Below are 15,405 nucleotides of genomic sequence, written 5' to 3' on the forward strand. Positions count from 1 at the left end.
ACCTGCTGAACTGAAGTATGAGCTGACAATAAGGACCCCTTTAGAGTCACATTCTACCATGTCCCAAAGCAGAATTTTCGATCCTGACTGTTAGGCGGTTACCTGGTCAGACCAAAGGTTCAAAAGCTGAGGGTGTGCTGGATACCAGCCCCGGCTTCTCCAGTTACCTGACTTGTATCACTTTTCTCTGATCTTCTTGTGACCTTAATTGAGCACATCCAGGGTTGGGGACAGATACAGTAAGTTTTGTTGGCCCTCCTGATTATGTGTGACTTCTTAGATTGGTAGACCATCACTTTCATCTTATTTGCCTCTAAGTAGGTCTCCATTAGGTACCTCTCATTTATCAGCAACTAAGTCAGCAGTGACTAAGCCAGTGATTCTTTTTACAGAACAGGTCCGTGTGTCTAAGTATGAAGGCAGCAGCTGGTCAAATTAACTACATCTTTACCGAAGAAGAATTAGTCCTTTTCAAGTTCCATGAAAACCTTTATGACAAAATTTGGATTTTTTTTTTTCAGTGATTTTAGAGGGAGGAAGAAGGGAGAGAGAAGTAGCTGTTTTGTTGTTCCACTTATTTATGTATCCACTGGTTGATTCTTGTCTGTGCCCTGGCCAGAAATCAAACCTTGGCATATCAGGACCACCCTCTAACCAAGTGAGCTACCCAGCCAGGGCCTCAGAATTTGGAATTTTTAAGATGCAGTTATATATAAACATATATACAGCATATACAAAGATACAGGGTCTAGCACAAATAACACTTTTTTATTACAAAATCATAGGCATGTAATTCTGTAACATTACAATATCACACTCAGGTACACCCTATGACATTCTAGGTGAAATGTTTGAGTAAAAACTATAAATTAATACACCCATATTATTGCCCTACCAAGGATATATTTGTATATTGCATATATAAATATTGGGTTTACATTCCTTATAAAGTTTTCTATTTCCTCAAGTCTTCTTACCCAGAATATTTAGTCTAATCTGTTGCTGGTCCTAAAAATTCAACTGGACAGATTTTTGATGAAATGATATGCAGGGGGCTGTGTGGTGGGCGGTGCTAGGTGGCGTGGGCAGCCGTGTTTTGTTTGTTCAGTGTCCATTCCCTCACTTGCTAATGACACCTGCTTTTCAGACAGGAAACTTCCTGTTCTCCAAGGGATGCAGCCTAGTCTTGATAGGACTGTCAGTCAAAGTGATGTCCTCTGCAGCTCAAGGGCAGGGGGCGGGGGGGCGGAATCTTGTGTTACTTTTCTATGTGCTGCCCTAACAACTTACCACAAGCCTAATGAGTTAAAAACAGCACAGTTTTATAGGTCAGAAATCTCACCGGCTGCATTCCTTTCTGGAATCTGTAGCGAAGACCCATTTCCTTGTCTTTTCTAACCTCTCGAGGCTACCTGCTTTTCTCGGCTGTGGTCCCCTTCCTACATCTTCCAAATCAGTAACATATTTCTAATCTGCTTCCATAGTCATAGCTCTCAGATCCAGCTGGGAAAGGTTCTCCACTTCTAAGGACCTTTGTGATTATATTGGGTCCCATCCAACTAATTCAAGATAATCTCCCTACCTCAAGGTCCTTAATTTAATCACCTCTGTAAAGGCCCTTTTGCCACGGAAAGTGACATTCTCAGGTTCCAGGCATTAAGGCATGAGTGTTTTGGAGGGCCGTTTTTCAGTCTACCACAGACCCCTAACCTACTGAGGCTGGCCCATCATGCTCTGTTCCTGGAATGAGCAACATGATGACCAAGGACTGGAAAGTATTGATGTGTACCTACCTCTGTGATGGCTCCCATCATCCTTTGCACATAGGCCTACAGGGCTGGCTCCTGCCTGACTCTCCAGTTTACCCTTCAATATTAGAATTTCCCTATAGCTTACAACTTGCTAGAATTAAATGTAAGTCATCATAGAGTAGCTTCAGTGTGGTACCAGAACGCTTGGTTGCAGACAACAGAAAAAGCCTCTATCAATCTTAAGGAAAAGGAGAATTGATTAAACAGATGGCAGTGTCTTACAGAATCAATGGTGGGAATTAGTGTAATTCTATGGATTGATTTCCAAACAATTTGGAGAACGTAGGCAACAGAAGTCACTGCAAAAGTGACACAACAGAAAGAGTGTAGTTCTGCCACACTCTGCTGCAGCTTTAAGGCCCTTGGACTTCTGGCCAAGATAGAGGGGTAGGAAGACACACTGTGCCTCCTTGCACAACCAAAGAAGGGCAACAACAAATTTAAAAAAAAAAAAAAACAAGCAAAGCTGACAGAAAATCGAACTGTATGGAAGTCCTACAACCAAGGAGTTAAAGAAGAAACACTCACCCAGACTCGCAAGAGGGACAGAGACAGGCAGCCCGGTGGAGAGGACTCACTGCAAGGCAACTGGCTGGAGGACCAGGCAAGGCTGAGGCTGGAGGAGTGGGTGGTCCCACATTTGTGTGCAGATAAACTGGGCCGAACAACTGGGAAGCAAGATAGACTGCATAACCCAGGGCTCTAGTGCATGGAAATAAAGCCTCAGAACCTCTGACTGAAAAAANAAAAAAAAAAAAAAAACAAGCAAAGCTGACAGAAAATCGAACTGTATGGAAGTCCTACAACCAAGGAGTTAAAGAAGAAACACTCACCCAGACTGGCAAGAGGGACAGAGACAGGCAGCCCGGTGGAGAGGACTCACTGCAAGGCAACTGGCTGGAGGACCAGGCAAGGCTGGAGGAGTGGCTGGAGGAGTGGGTGGTCCCACATTTGTGTGCAGATAAACTGGGCCGAACAACTGGGAAGCAAGATAGACTGCATAACCCAGGGCTCTAGTGCATGGAAATAAAGCCTCAGAACCTCTGACTGAAAAAACCTGTGGTGGTTGAGGCTGCTGGAGAAACTCCCAAAAGAGTTCATTGGAGAGACCCACAGGGTCCTAGAACTTACACAGATCCACCCACCCTGGAATCAGCACCAGAGGGGCCCAGTCTGCTTGTGGGTAGTGGGAAAAGTGACTGAAAGCAGGGCAGGAGCCAAACAAGAGTCATTGTTCCCTCTCAGACCCCTCCCCCACATACAGCACCACAGCACAGGGATGTGGGTTGCCCCACACTTGTGAAAACCTAAGACTTACCCCTTACAACATAACAGGTTCATGGAGACAAAAAAAAAAAAAAATGGCCCCAATGAAAGAACAAATCAAAGCTCCCGGAGAAATACAACTAAGTGATGAAGAGATAGCCAACCTATCAGATGCACAGTTCCAAAACTGGTAATCAGGGTGCTCACAGAATTGGTTGAATATGGTTGCAAATTAGAGGCAAAAATGAAAGCTATGAAAAGTGAAGTAAAGAAAAATGTATAGGGAACCAACCATGACAGGAAGGAAACTGGGACTCAAATCATCGGTTTGGACTAGAAGGAAGAAATAAACATTCAAACAGAACAGAATGAAGAAACAAGAATTCAAAAAAATGAGGAGAGGCTTAGGAACCTCCAGGACAACTTTAAATGTTCCAACATCCAAATCATAGGGCTGCCAGAAGGAGAAGAGGAAGACCAAGAAATCGAAAACTTGTTTGAAAACATAATGGAGGAGAACTTCCCCAATCTGGCAAAGGAAATAGACTTTCAGGAAGTCCAGGAAGCTCAGAGGGTCCCAAACAAGTTGGATCAGAGGAGGAACATACCAAGGCACATCATAATTACATTAGCCAAGATTAAAGATAAGGAGAGAATCTTAAAAGCAGCAGGAGAAAAGGAAATAGTTACCTACAAAGGAGTTCCCATAAGACTGTCAGCTGATTTCTCAATAGAAACCTTGAAGGCAAGAAGGGGCTGGAAAGAAGTATTCTAAGTTATGAAAAGCAAGGACCTACATCCAAGATTATTCTCTCTGGCAAAGCTTTCATTTAGAATGGAAGGGCAGATAAAGTGCTTCCCACATAAGGTCAAGTTCAAGGAGTTCATCATCACCCAGCCCTTATTATATAAAATGCTCAAGGGACTTATCTAAGAAAAAGAAGGTAAAAAATATGAACAGTAATATGACAGCAAACTCACAGTTATTAACAACCACACCTAAAACAAAAACAAAAGCAAACTAAGCAAACAACTAGAACAGGAGCAGAACCACAGAAATGGAGATCACATGGAGGGTTATCAGCAGGGAAGTGGGAGGCAGGGAGAGGGGGGAAAGGTGCAGAGAATAAGTAGCATAAATGGTAGGTAGATAATAGATGGGGGGGTGGGTAAAAATAGTATGGAAAATGGAGAAGCCAAAGAATTTATATGTACAACCTATGTACATGAACTAAAGTGGGGGAATTTGGGTGGGAGGGGGTATGCAGGGGAGAGGGGAATAAGGGGGGAAGGGACAACTGTAATAGAGTAATCAATCAATTATATTTTAAAAAAGAAACAGGACTTTCAACTGATCCCTTACAACAGTTCCTCAAGATACCAAGTGTCGGGAAGGAGTTTCTGGTGTGAGGCATTTGAGTCCTCCCTCGGGCTAGTAGGCACAAGCCCTCTGGTCTCTTTGGGAGGATGAGGGCACTCATTTTCATCACAACTAGCACCATGGGACATTCCTGAGTGGAGACTGATTCGGACTCTGACCAGCAGTGTCCACCGTGTTGTGGATGCGATGAACAAATTCACACGGACTGCAGGAGTCCTGTGGAGAAAAAGGGATGGCATGGCCCCTCTCTGAGTGAGAGAGCACCCTGACTTTTGCCTGTACAGGCTTTTCTGGCTTTTCTGGGAGTATTACCTCAAGGAAGGTCCTCATTCATCATTGTCAGGCAGAAATGGTCAAACAATAGATAACATTCAAAGAACTGTGAGGGCTTCTTCTGAGTCCTGCTCAGTTAGCTAAAGGGCCATAAAACTTTGGGAAACAAACTCAGGTTATGCTTGGACCCTTATCAGAAAATTGAGGGTATTAGCAAAGCAGGTTTCACAGGATTTTATGCATTCTTTCTTAGGCCTGATTGCCCCAGGGAACCTACCCTTTTCAGCACAGGGTCGCACTCACTTCCAGCATTATTTCAGGATTAAGTCAGGCAGGGGAAGTAAAGCAGCCACGAGATCAGGAGAGTGCAGACAGAATGAGGACTCTGGTTATGTCAAAGCCGAGGGGCAAGGGTCCATCACTCGCTTTTTCTATAGCCCTCCAAGTCCTTCCCTGAGGGCCCCTTTGTCACTGTGCCTGTTTTAGGTCATCCCTCCTTTGAGAAATCTTACCCATCATTGGCTAACCAGTCATCTGCCGGGGGGCTGAACAGGGTGAAGTAAAAGGGGGCAGAGGTGACGCCCCTACCAGGAAGATAAGCTTTGTCTCCTTAGTGGCTTATGTTACCAAGGTCTCTTTACTCAGCCTTAGCCATGGGAGTTACTTACAGCTTATGAATCCAGGCAGGGGGGTTTCCAACAGGAGACAGAACACTGGCAGGCAGAAAAAACTAGCCCATACCCCCCACAAATGTTCTAAGAGAAATTCAAAGAGTTATGGAAGAAACCGAAGTCAGATTTCTTTAGGAAAATCAGGACTATGTGGAAAATGGGTGTAGAACAAGACTCTCCTACAGAAATAGAATTCATGCCATGTATGTAATTTAAAATTTTCTACTAGCCACATTAAAAAATAAAAAGAGACAAGTAAAATCATTTTAATGTATGTTATTTAACCCACTATATCCAATATATTATCATGTCAACATGTAATTAATGTAATAAAATGTGAATGAGATATTTTACATGCACTAAAGTATTTAATGGAAAAACCTACAGTTACACTTATTTTCATTTAAATTAAATGAAATTAAAAATTTAGTTTTTTCTCAGCGCCGGTCACATTTTAGGTGCTTAATGGGCCCATGTGGTTAGTAGCTACTGTATTGGACAAGGCAGGTCCAGAAGAATGGAACCAGTTTGGGTCCGATCAGGAGAGAGGAATCACAGTAATTTGGACAGGGAAAGATTAATATAAAGAATTATTAACTATAGCAGAGTTGCACTAATTAGAGCCTGAATAACAAGTAACAGAGAGAACTTTAAAGGCTCTAACAATGGTAGAGATATGGAGCTATTGCAACCTCTTAGGGCTCTGAAGGAGGATCTTCGGAAGAGGCCCCTCTCTACCCACCCACACTCAGGAATGACGTCGACACCTCACTGGAAGGGGCATGGCTCCCTGAATATCTGAGAAGTGTGGTGGTGCCAGTAGGTCTTGCTGGAAATCTTCCCTCTGGAATGTCCCTTCTAAGGCGCCCAGGAAAGCTGTTCACAGGTTGGTTTCTCATTGGCAGTACTCTGCTACAAAACTGCTCCGATGCCAGGGGAGCTGGCCTTTACTTGCTGCTGCCTGTCCTACACTGAGGAGACTGGACACGGGCAGCCACGCGCACCACAGCAGCCAGACACAGGCCCAGCTGGGTGGCTGTCTTAATAAAGGAGAAGTACTCCAGCATGATGACAGACCCAAAGGGACACGAGCCTGAAGCAGAAAAGCAAGGGGACGAGTTTAAGTCTGGGCTGGGGAGTCATTGTGAACCAGTGGGTGAGATACACGTGTTGTACCATTTAAAGGTGTACCCAAGGCTATATAGACTTTCTGAGTCTAGAGTAGATGCTTCTCGTAATTTCAGGCATTCCAACAACTAACATCTGTGTCCTGCACCGACTGGGGTTGTAGATCACTGTGATTCTAGACTCCTGGTACCATGAATCTTAATGTGATTTGAGGTTGAAAAGGAAATCTTACCAGTTTTTAAAAAGCCCCCTCACACTCAGCAAAGCAGTGAAAGGGTGGGTCCGTGTGTTTTGAGACCTACAGCACCCTTTACACGTGATGTTCTTTCTGAGCAGCTTTCAGTTTTCTCTGCTCGGTGTGATGCTCGTGTTGGGGAATGGCCCCAAAGCGAAGGACTGTGGAGGAACCAGCGGCAGGGGCCAGTAAGGGGGCCTTCTGCAGTGCCTATCACTTCCTGGACCAGGCGAGAAGAAAAATGGCCAAGCTGAGGGTATACTAAAATCTGGGGACCAGCCTGAAAAAGTATGATTTAAGAAACACATGAGAAGAAACTGCCAAACCGTTTCCCAAAATGGCTGTACTATTTTTCATTCCTACCAGGCATGCTTTTGCAAAATGTGTAAAGGTAAGAATTTAATCTGAGCTATGACACAGGAAATGGATCTGTTTTGCATTATTTGTAATACAGTGTTGCTTTCTCCAACCTAAGATATTCTCCTACACGTTCTTCTAGTTTATTCATTCATTCATGTATTCAGTATTCCCACCACCTGTTTGAATGCCTGATGAATAGCAGGGATTTTTTGTTTGTTTGTTTTAGTGTAGGAAAGGCCTTCTTAAGACCAGAGTAAACTCAAAGCCGTCAAGCAAAAGATTTTTAGATTTGACAGCATAAAATTTTTTAAAGATTTTTGTATTTAACAAAAACTAAAAGCCAAATTAAAACAAAAATAGCAAACAGCAAGAAAATAGTTACCAACATTGTGACTTTCGGAGGATTAATTTAAAGGACTCCTGAAAATCAGTAAGAGTAACTCAAACTGTCGGGTTGAACAATTGACCAGGTCTATGTAATCATAGCCTTGCCTAGTGACCAGTCACAGAGCATCAAATACACCAATTAAAATGAGTTCACTGTCATCAGTGAGATGAGGTGACAAAAGATTATTTTAAAAATTGATAGTATTCAGTGATTATCAGGGTGCGGGAAAATACTTGCGCTCCAGAACTTCTGATGGGGGTTGAAGTTGGTGAAACCCTCCTGGGGCCCTTCCCTCGCTTCCCCACCGGCCGGAATCTTCATCACGGCAACACCACATGAAAAGCTATTTTTCATCATTGTAACAAATGGCCACGGTGACAGTGGCGACTAACTGACAACAATCTGGATGCCCCTCAGCAGGGGACAGCATGGGATAAATTACAGTAATTATGGTAAATTATATTAATCACAGTATGTATCGACTGCAAATAGTGAGGTATCACCATAGGTCTGGACTTGGAAAGAATTTAAGGTCATGATGTAGAGCATGTTTTCATAAAAACTAAGCCTTTTTGTATGTGCATTGTACAAATGCAGAAATGTTTGTGCCCAGAAAACAAATGGGAGTTTGTAGACCAGGTTGTAACTGTGGTGACCCCCGGGGAAGAGGGTGGGGTTGAGAAGGGGAGTAAATGGAGACCTTGTGTGTTACTTTGTATCGTTCTATGGTTTAAATACTTTACTATGAAATTTTTATGAGGTTGCATCATATAAAATTGCTAATGTTCCATCACTTTGGCCTACAAAAACAGCAATTTTGTATGGTTCTAGAAAAATGCAGGCTGAAGTTTTCAGAATGACAATGTATAAATATATTGTGCTAGTATGACAAAAATATGTTAAGTGAGTATCATAAGGACTCTTCCCAGAACAACAAAGCCATTCTGTGATTCAAAGTGGGACCTACAAATTGGGATTCCACAGAATCCGTATTTGAAATGAGTTTATATCGTCCACTTCCTTTCTTCAGCAGCTGTGACTAAGCACTCCCGAACACCAGGCACTGACCCGCCCAGCCTACGTCAGGGCCCCAGTTTGGGACAATTCTGGAGATTCCCAGCTCAGCTCCAGAAGTGCCCACAGTCGGCTGAGACCTCTGTTGTGACTACACTGATTCCAACTTCTCCCCCTGCCCAATCCTCCTCCCCACATACCCTTAGAGCTGATATTTCTCAGAACACTTCTCTAAGAATCACTCACATGCAAATCCTTTTCAAAGTCCACTTCATGGGGAAACCCGGTCTGTAACACACACCAACACCCACATGATTATATGGTAAATACTGTTTTTCAAGTGTATTTTATTACTTAACATACTGTAAATCTTTCCACATCACTTTTAATGTTGGCATGCTACTGCATTATACCACAATTTATTTAATGTCTCCTATCATAGAGCACTTAAATTGTTTCCAACTCTCCAATTTTGTAAATACTGTGACAGCAAACATGCTACTACACTCATCTTTGCAACTGCACTTAAAATTTCCTTAAAAAACATTCCCAGAACTGACATTGCTGAAACAACCAGAATTTTTATTCTTTTGTGCTTTAAGATGTTTCATTTGGAAATAAGCTCAACTTACAGAAGAGTTGCAAGGATAAGCATAGTACAAAGGCCCTGGCTGGTGTGGCTCAGTGGATTGAATGCCAGCCTGTGAACCACAGGGTCGCTGGTTCCATTCCCAGTCAGGGCACACGCCTGGGTTGTAGGCCAGGCCCCCATCAGGGCCGTACAAGAGGCAACCACGCATTGATGTTTCTCTCCCTCTCTTCCCCTTTCTCTGAAAATAAATGAAATCTTTAAAAAGAAGAGAAAATAGTACAAAGAACATTTTTACACCCTTTACTCAGATTCACCTATTCTTAACAATTTCCTCCCAGACACTGGCGTATATTTTCTAAGTGTAGGGACACTCTCTTATATAAGCACAGCACAGTTATCGACTTCCACAATTTACTCCTGAGACAATACTTCCGTCTAATCTGTTGTTCATGCTCTAATTTCATATGTTGACTCACTAATATCTATAATGTCTTTGTAGCATCTTCTCCAGTACAGGATCAAGGATAGGACCACACATTATATTTGGTTGTTATATCTCTTTAGTCTCCTCTAATCTGGAACATTTTTTCACAGCCATTTTGTGTTTTTATGACATTAGCATTTTAAAAGAACAGAGCTTCTCCCAACTCCTTGAGAAACTAGAATGTTTCTCATTGCAGATCTGTTTGCTGTTTCTTCATGATTAGAGTCTGGTTTCACATTCCCAGCATCACCTGCGATTGTGCACTTTTCAGGGTGTCCATCTGTCCCTCAGTGTGATGTTACAGCAGATTAGACGGAAGTATTGTCTCAGGAGTAAATTGTGGAAGTCAATAACTGTATTGTGCTTGTATAAGAGAGTGTCCCTACACTTAGAAAATATACACCACTGTTTGGAAGGAAGTTGTTAAGAATAGGTGAATCTGAGTAAAGGGTGTAAAAATGTTCTTTGTACTATTTTCTCTTCTTTTTAAAGATTTCATTTATTTTCAGAGAAAGGGGAAGAGAGGGAGAGAAACATCAATGCGTGGTTGCCTCTTGTACGGCCCCGATGGGGGCCTGGCCCACAACCCAGGCATGTGCCCTGACTGGGAATGGAACCAGCGACCCTGTGGTTCACAGGCTGGCATTCAATCCACTGAGCCACACCAGCCAGGGCCTTTGTACTACGCTTATCCTTGCAACTCTTCTGTAAGTTGAGCTTATTTCCAAATGAAACATCTTAAAGCACAAAAGAATAAAAATTCTGCTTGTTTCGGCAATCTCAGTTCAATCTAAATACTTATCAAGTGTTGTCTGATTTCTCCATGTATAGTTATCGTTTTCTCTTGGAGCTCCCAAGCAACTTGTAGAGAAACACTGAAATAGCTAGCTCCTTATCAAAATTTATCCCTAAATTTAGCATTAATTGATCCTTACCTAAACCAATCTTTATAACAATGGCTGAGAAGTGATGATTTTCCAACTCTAGCACAACGTCCACTTTTATCAGTTGGCACTCAGCATTCTACCAGAAGAACTCCCTTCTCTCTTATTTATGAATAATGGGCATGGATTCGTGGATTCCTGTTTTATTTCCCAGTGGTTTGCAATTCATTATTGTACTCAATTACTTTCATGCTCATGTTGTCCCAGACTTGACCAATGGCCCCCTTGAGCTGGCTGTCTCTACCATTTTTTGAGCACTTCCCTACTGAAGGCTCATCTTGTGTCCATCCTACCCACTCCCCGGAATCAGCCACTTGACCAAGGAGCCCTGGTTCTTTTTCGTGGAGGATGGTATTAGAGACCAGTATCTGAGTGCTAGGTGTGCTCGTTGCTTCTAGGATGTTTTTGCTGCTGGGCACTTTCAGCAGTCAGAGCTAGGAAATATATGCACGTACAGTATACATGCCTGAAACAAACATACATGCAAAAATATACTTACCCACATGCCAAATGCATGTGCAGATATGCACGCATACACTCAGAGCCCATTCTCCTTACTGCATTAGTTATGTTCCATAAAGCTGCCATAAACACTGAGTTAGAGAATACTGGAGCGTTGCTAAAAGAGGCACAGACAGGTTCCTGCAAGCCTCTGATCACAACATTTTCATTAACTGATCAATATATAACTTTGTCGGATATGTGTTTGTTTAGAGACTTATTTAGTATATTTTGTTGATTCATCAACATTGATTCACGGCCAATAGCACTATATTTCATGCCTTATCTAAGTTTATCTAACACATTTTTTTTCTCTGTAAGTCACATCACAGCCTTCTTGGACTTCTTGGACTTGAGACAGCACTTCAGCACTGCACTTAGGGGCCATTTCAAACAGCAAAATCGCTGACAAAAAGCACAAACATGGGGAGAATGTGGCACTAAATAGACTGAGAAAAGGACACTGGTTTATGGTGTGAGAGCTGAAGCCAGAAGGCAGAGGGACACCTGTGCCAACCTCACTGAAAACACGCAAGTCAGGTGACTCAGTTCCTGCTGCTTTGCACATGTCTGCGAATGACCACAAAACTGGTGGAAGTATTGACTTGAGGGTTACAAATTTTTCCTCTGGTGAGTAGCGGCATCTTCTGATCATGAGCATTAAGTACATATTTTAGAAATCGTAAGTTCCCACTGACCCCTCCCATTCCAACCCATCCCCCAGAGTTCCTTCTTGCCTCCCGTATTTCTTATTTGTAAGCCCCTCTTCCACAGGGAGAATTCTGGCTGCCAGACATGGGCACATTTACTCTTCATTCCGTCCTATTATGTATCTAAAAATTGTTTCAGGATGGCTTCTTTCACTGACTACACAAACAAATCTACCAAAAAAAGCTCAGCATATTTGTAGTTCTCCTACCCTGCCAAACAACATTAGGTCCTTAAATAATGCCATTTTGCTCAGCATTGTTTTGTTATAACATTGAGAGATGCCTAGGAACTTAATGCTTGTTTACATCAATTAGCCTGTGGTACAATTGGCTTTGTTATATGTAGTTTCACTTAAAGACATAGAACCTATAGACAGCATTAAGTCTCACTGTACTGTGTTTGTGTTTTCTGGATTGGTTCTTCCTCTTTCTCTCCTTCGGTATAGTTATGGTATTCACTAGGTATACAATTGAGTTGTTGGTTTTTTTTCAGTTTGCTTCCAGTTTCCTATTTTCCATCTTGTCTCTCTTCATTCATTTTATTACATGAATACAGAACATTAACATGTTTCCAAAAGTCAAAACTATATAAAAAGGCCCACTAAGTATAATTTCACTGTTGCATATCCCTCTAAGCCCATACCTCCTTACCTCCTGTAGGCAGCCAGCTTCATTGTTTACTGGTTGATTCCCTGTGTTTTCTTTCTTTATTTCTTTTAAAAAATATTTTATTTATTTTTAGAGAGAGAGGTAGGGAGAGAGAAAGAGCAGGAGAGAAACATTAATGTGTGGTTGCCTGTTGCACACCTCCTACTGGGGACCTGGCCTGCAACCCAGACATGTGCCCTGACTGGGAATTGAAATGGTGACCCTTTGGTTGAGTCTGGTACTCAATCCACTGAGCCACACCAGCCAGGGCCTATGTTTTCTTTTTTAAGATAAGCAAATATGTGTATGTTTTGTTATTTTCCTCCTTATACAAAATATAGTGTACCACATAGGCTCCTTTGCACTTTGCCTTTCTTAGTGGTCTCCTAGAAGTCACTCCATATTAGTGCATAGATATCTTCCATGTTCCTCTTGTAACTTCCCCATTTCTTGTGTGTGTGGGCATTTAACCAGTCTCCTGAGCTTACATGTGTATTTTCATATTGTTGGAGCCATATCTTCAGGATATGTATTTATACATTAGAAGAGATTTGAGATTTTCATAATTGCCAAGTTGCCCTCCAGAAAGCTGTATTAAGAAATAATTCTACTTCTAGTGCTTTAGACCATATCATCTTTTCAAAAAATAAAAATAGACTTATTGACATTAATAGAATATTTAGTATTGCGGAATTTAAATTTCTTCCTTTCTTTCTAAGGCAAGAGAAAGAAAAGGTCAGCTGCTTCTCTGTCTGGGTAAGACCAGAAATTCAGCTTGGAGCAGAGCCTTGGTGGTTGTAAGAGTCTTAGTTACAGTGTGTGGAAAAATGTAAGTGAATAAAATACTGTGTCCATCTCCTAGTATATTTGTTTGCATTAGCAGCAAATCTATCTTAATATGATATCTCAAGTGAGATAAATTGAGATTATGCTTTATAAATGGTAAATACCCATCATCCTTACTACTGCTTAGAGTTCATAAAGCCGCACCAAAAGCAGGCATGCCGTACGACAGGGATCAGTAAGAGCCTGGGCATTGTTGGGAGTGGGGAACATCTAAATGACAGTTCCCACCTCGTGAGTCTAAAGCCCAATGGATAACGGTGTTCTGTGTTTTTAAACCCTCCAGGCTTAGTTCAGCACAATAGGTTTGTGCTGTCTTCCTTTATTCCTTTCTGCCTTTGATCCAGGTTTATTCCAAATGCTTTAATTAGTGTCACCAAAAGGTCTGATTTATTATCACCCCCTGCCTCTACTGACAGGATAAATAACTCCCTTTCTCCAGATCGCAATGTCTAGTTCTGTTTTCAGACACGACAGTAATTAGGCCATTCGTTTTGGTTCAGGACCTGGCAAGAGACCCTGTTTCCTTAAAAATAATTTTTATAGAAAGCCACACAAATTCAGAACTATTATGCCTATTATCATCATCTGATTATCTCATTCAAACTTTAATTTCCCCATGATATTTTTGCAGACGATTACATTTTGATTATCTCATAATCCTAATTATATGACGTACTCTTTTAATGAAACTCTGTGTGTACCTGCAGCCTCTAATCTTATTTTTTAAATATGATTTAGGTTGATTTTATTACCATTCTAGAAACAGATACACATTAGAGGAGAATTAGAAGCGTAATTGGCACAACAGGTTCTCAAAATCATGATACATTAAATTGGGAGGCAATTTATCTTAAGTAGGAAAAGTCCAGGTGGTGGCAATGACCAAGCAGCTTGAAGAGACATAGTTGTATCTTAATGTCGAGAACAAAGAAAACTCATCTGTTACCACCCTGAATAGAATTGAGTTTGCAGGATCCCTTTTCGATAGTGAAGCACATGGATTATTCAGGGATTGATTAAAAATATTTTACTTTCCACAATAATTCAACACGAGTCATTGTATCTTCAATGACAGGGTGAGTAGCCACGTTTGGAACTCTCTGGGGGCCGCAGTAGCTGCAGAAATTTAATTTTCTCTGGCAAATTGCTGGGGAAATGATTGTGAACAGAGAAAATGTGTTGTATAGTGAAAGTAAAAGGTGTAGTTCCATAGGGATGCTCTCATTCATTCAATAGATATCTAGAAGTATTTTATTTGTTCATTTATTCATTGCACAAATAATCATTGAGTGTTTATTGTGTCAAGAAGTGCTCTACAAAATAAACAAAATTGAAACAGACTCTCATGGACACGGAGTGGACTGGTGGTTGCCTGAGAGAAGATGGGTTAGGGACCTGGGTGATACAGGTGAGGGGATGGAGAAGTCCTAACTGGTGGTTGTCAGAACGTCACGAGATGTAAAATACAGCACAGGGAATATAGTCAATGATGTAGTGATAACTATGTGTGGTGCCAGGTGGGTACTGGAAATATTGGGGGACCGCTTTGTCAAGGATACAATTGCCTAACCTGAAACTAACATAAAATAATACTGAAAGTCAACTGTAATAAAAAAAATACAAAAACCCCCAACAAATCAAAAAATATATATATGTACTCTAGCCACTGGAGATAGGATGACAAACAGAATGGCAAGACTCCTATTGGGAAAGACAGACCAGTTGGGGGTCTGAGGACTGAGAGAAAAAGTGAAGGGGTTAATAAATTGAGATTGGTAGCTACAGTACCGTCTCAGGGATATAAATGATAGCATAGGGAATATAGTCAGTAATGTAATAACTGTTACATTCGAAGAGTGAGTAACCAAATGTCCAGGCACTTAGAGCATTTAGATGTTATTTATTGGCCAAACTTTTAACCTGCGCAGGGGCGAACTTCCCCAACTGTGACCGGAGTCACCGTAGCTCCTCAGAGCTACAATATGGAAGTCGCGCCTGGCTTACAGACTAAAGGGTTTTTATAGAATACTGCAAGCAAGCAATATACAGAAGCAGATGTGGCTGTTAGCGATTGGTGCCATTGAACAATAGCCTCCTTACTCATTGGTGGGACCCTCTTGTTGGAAGGCAGAACATATTTTTCTTTTTTTTTT

Source organism: Sturnira hondurensis, unplaced genomic scaffold (genome assembly GCF_014824575.4).
Source record: "Sturnira hondurensis isolate 20B ecotype Veracruz unplaced genomic scaffold, ASM1482457v3 Scaffold0022566, whole genome shotgun sequence".
Lineage (NCBI taxonomy): Eukaryota > Metazoa > Chordata > Mammalia > Chiroptera > Phyllostomidae > Sturnira > Sturnira hondurensis.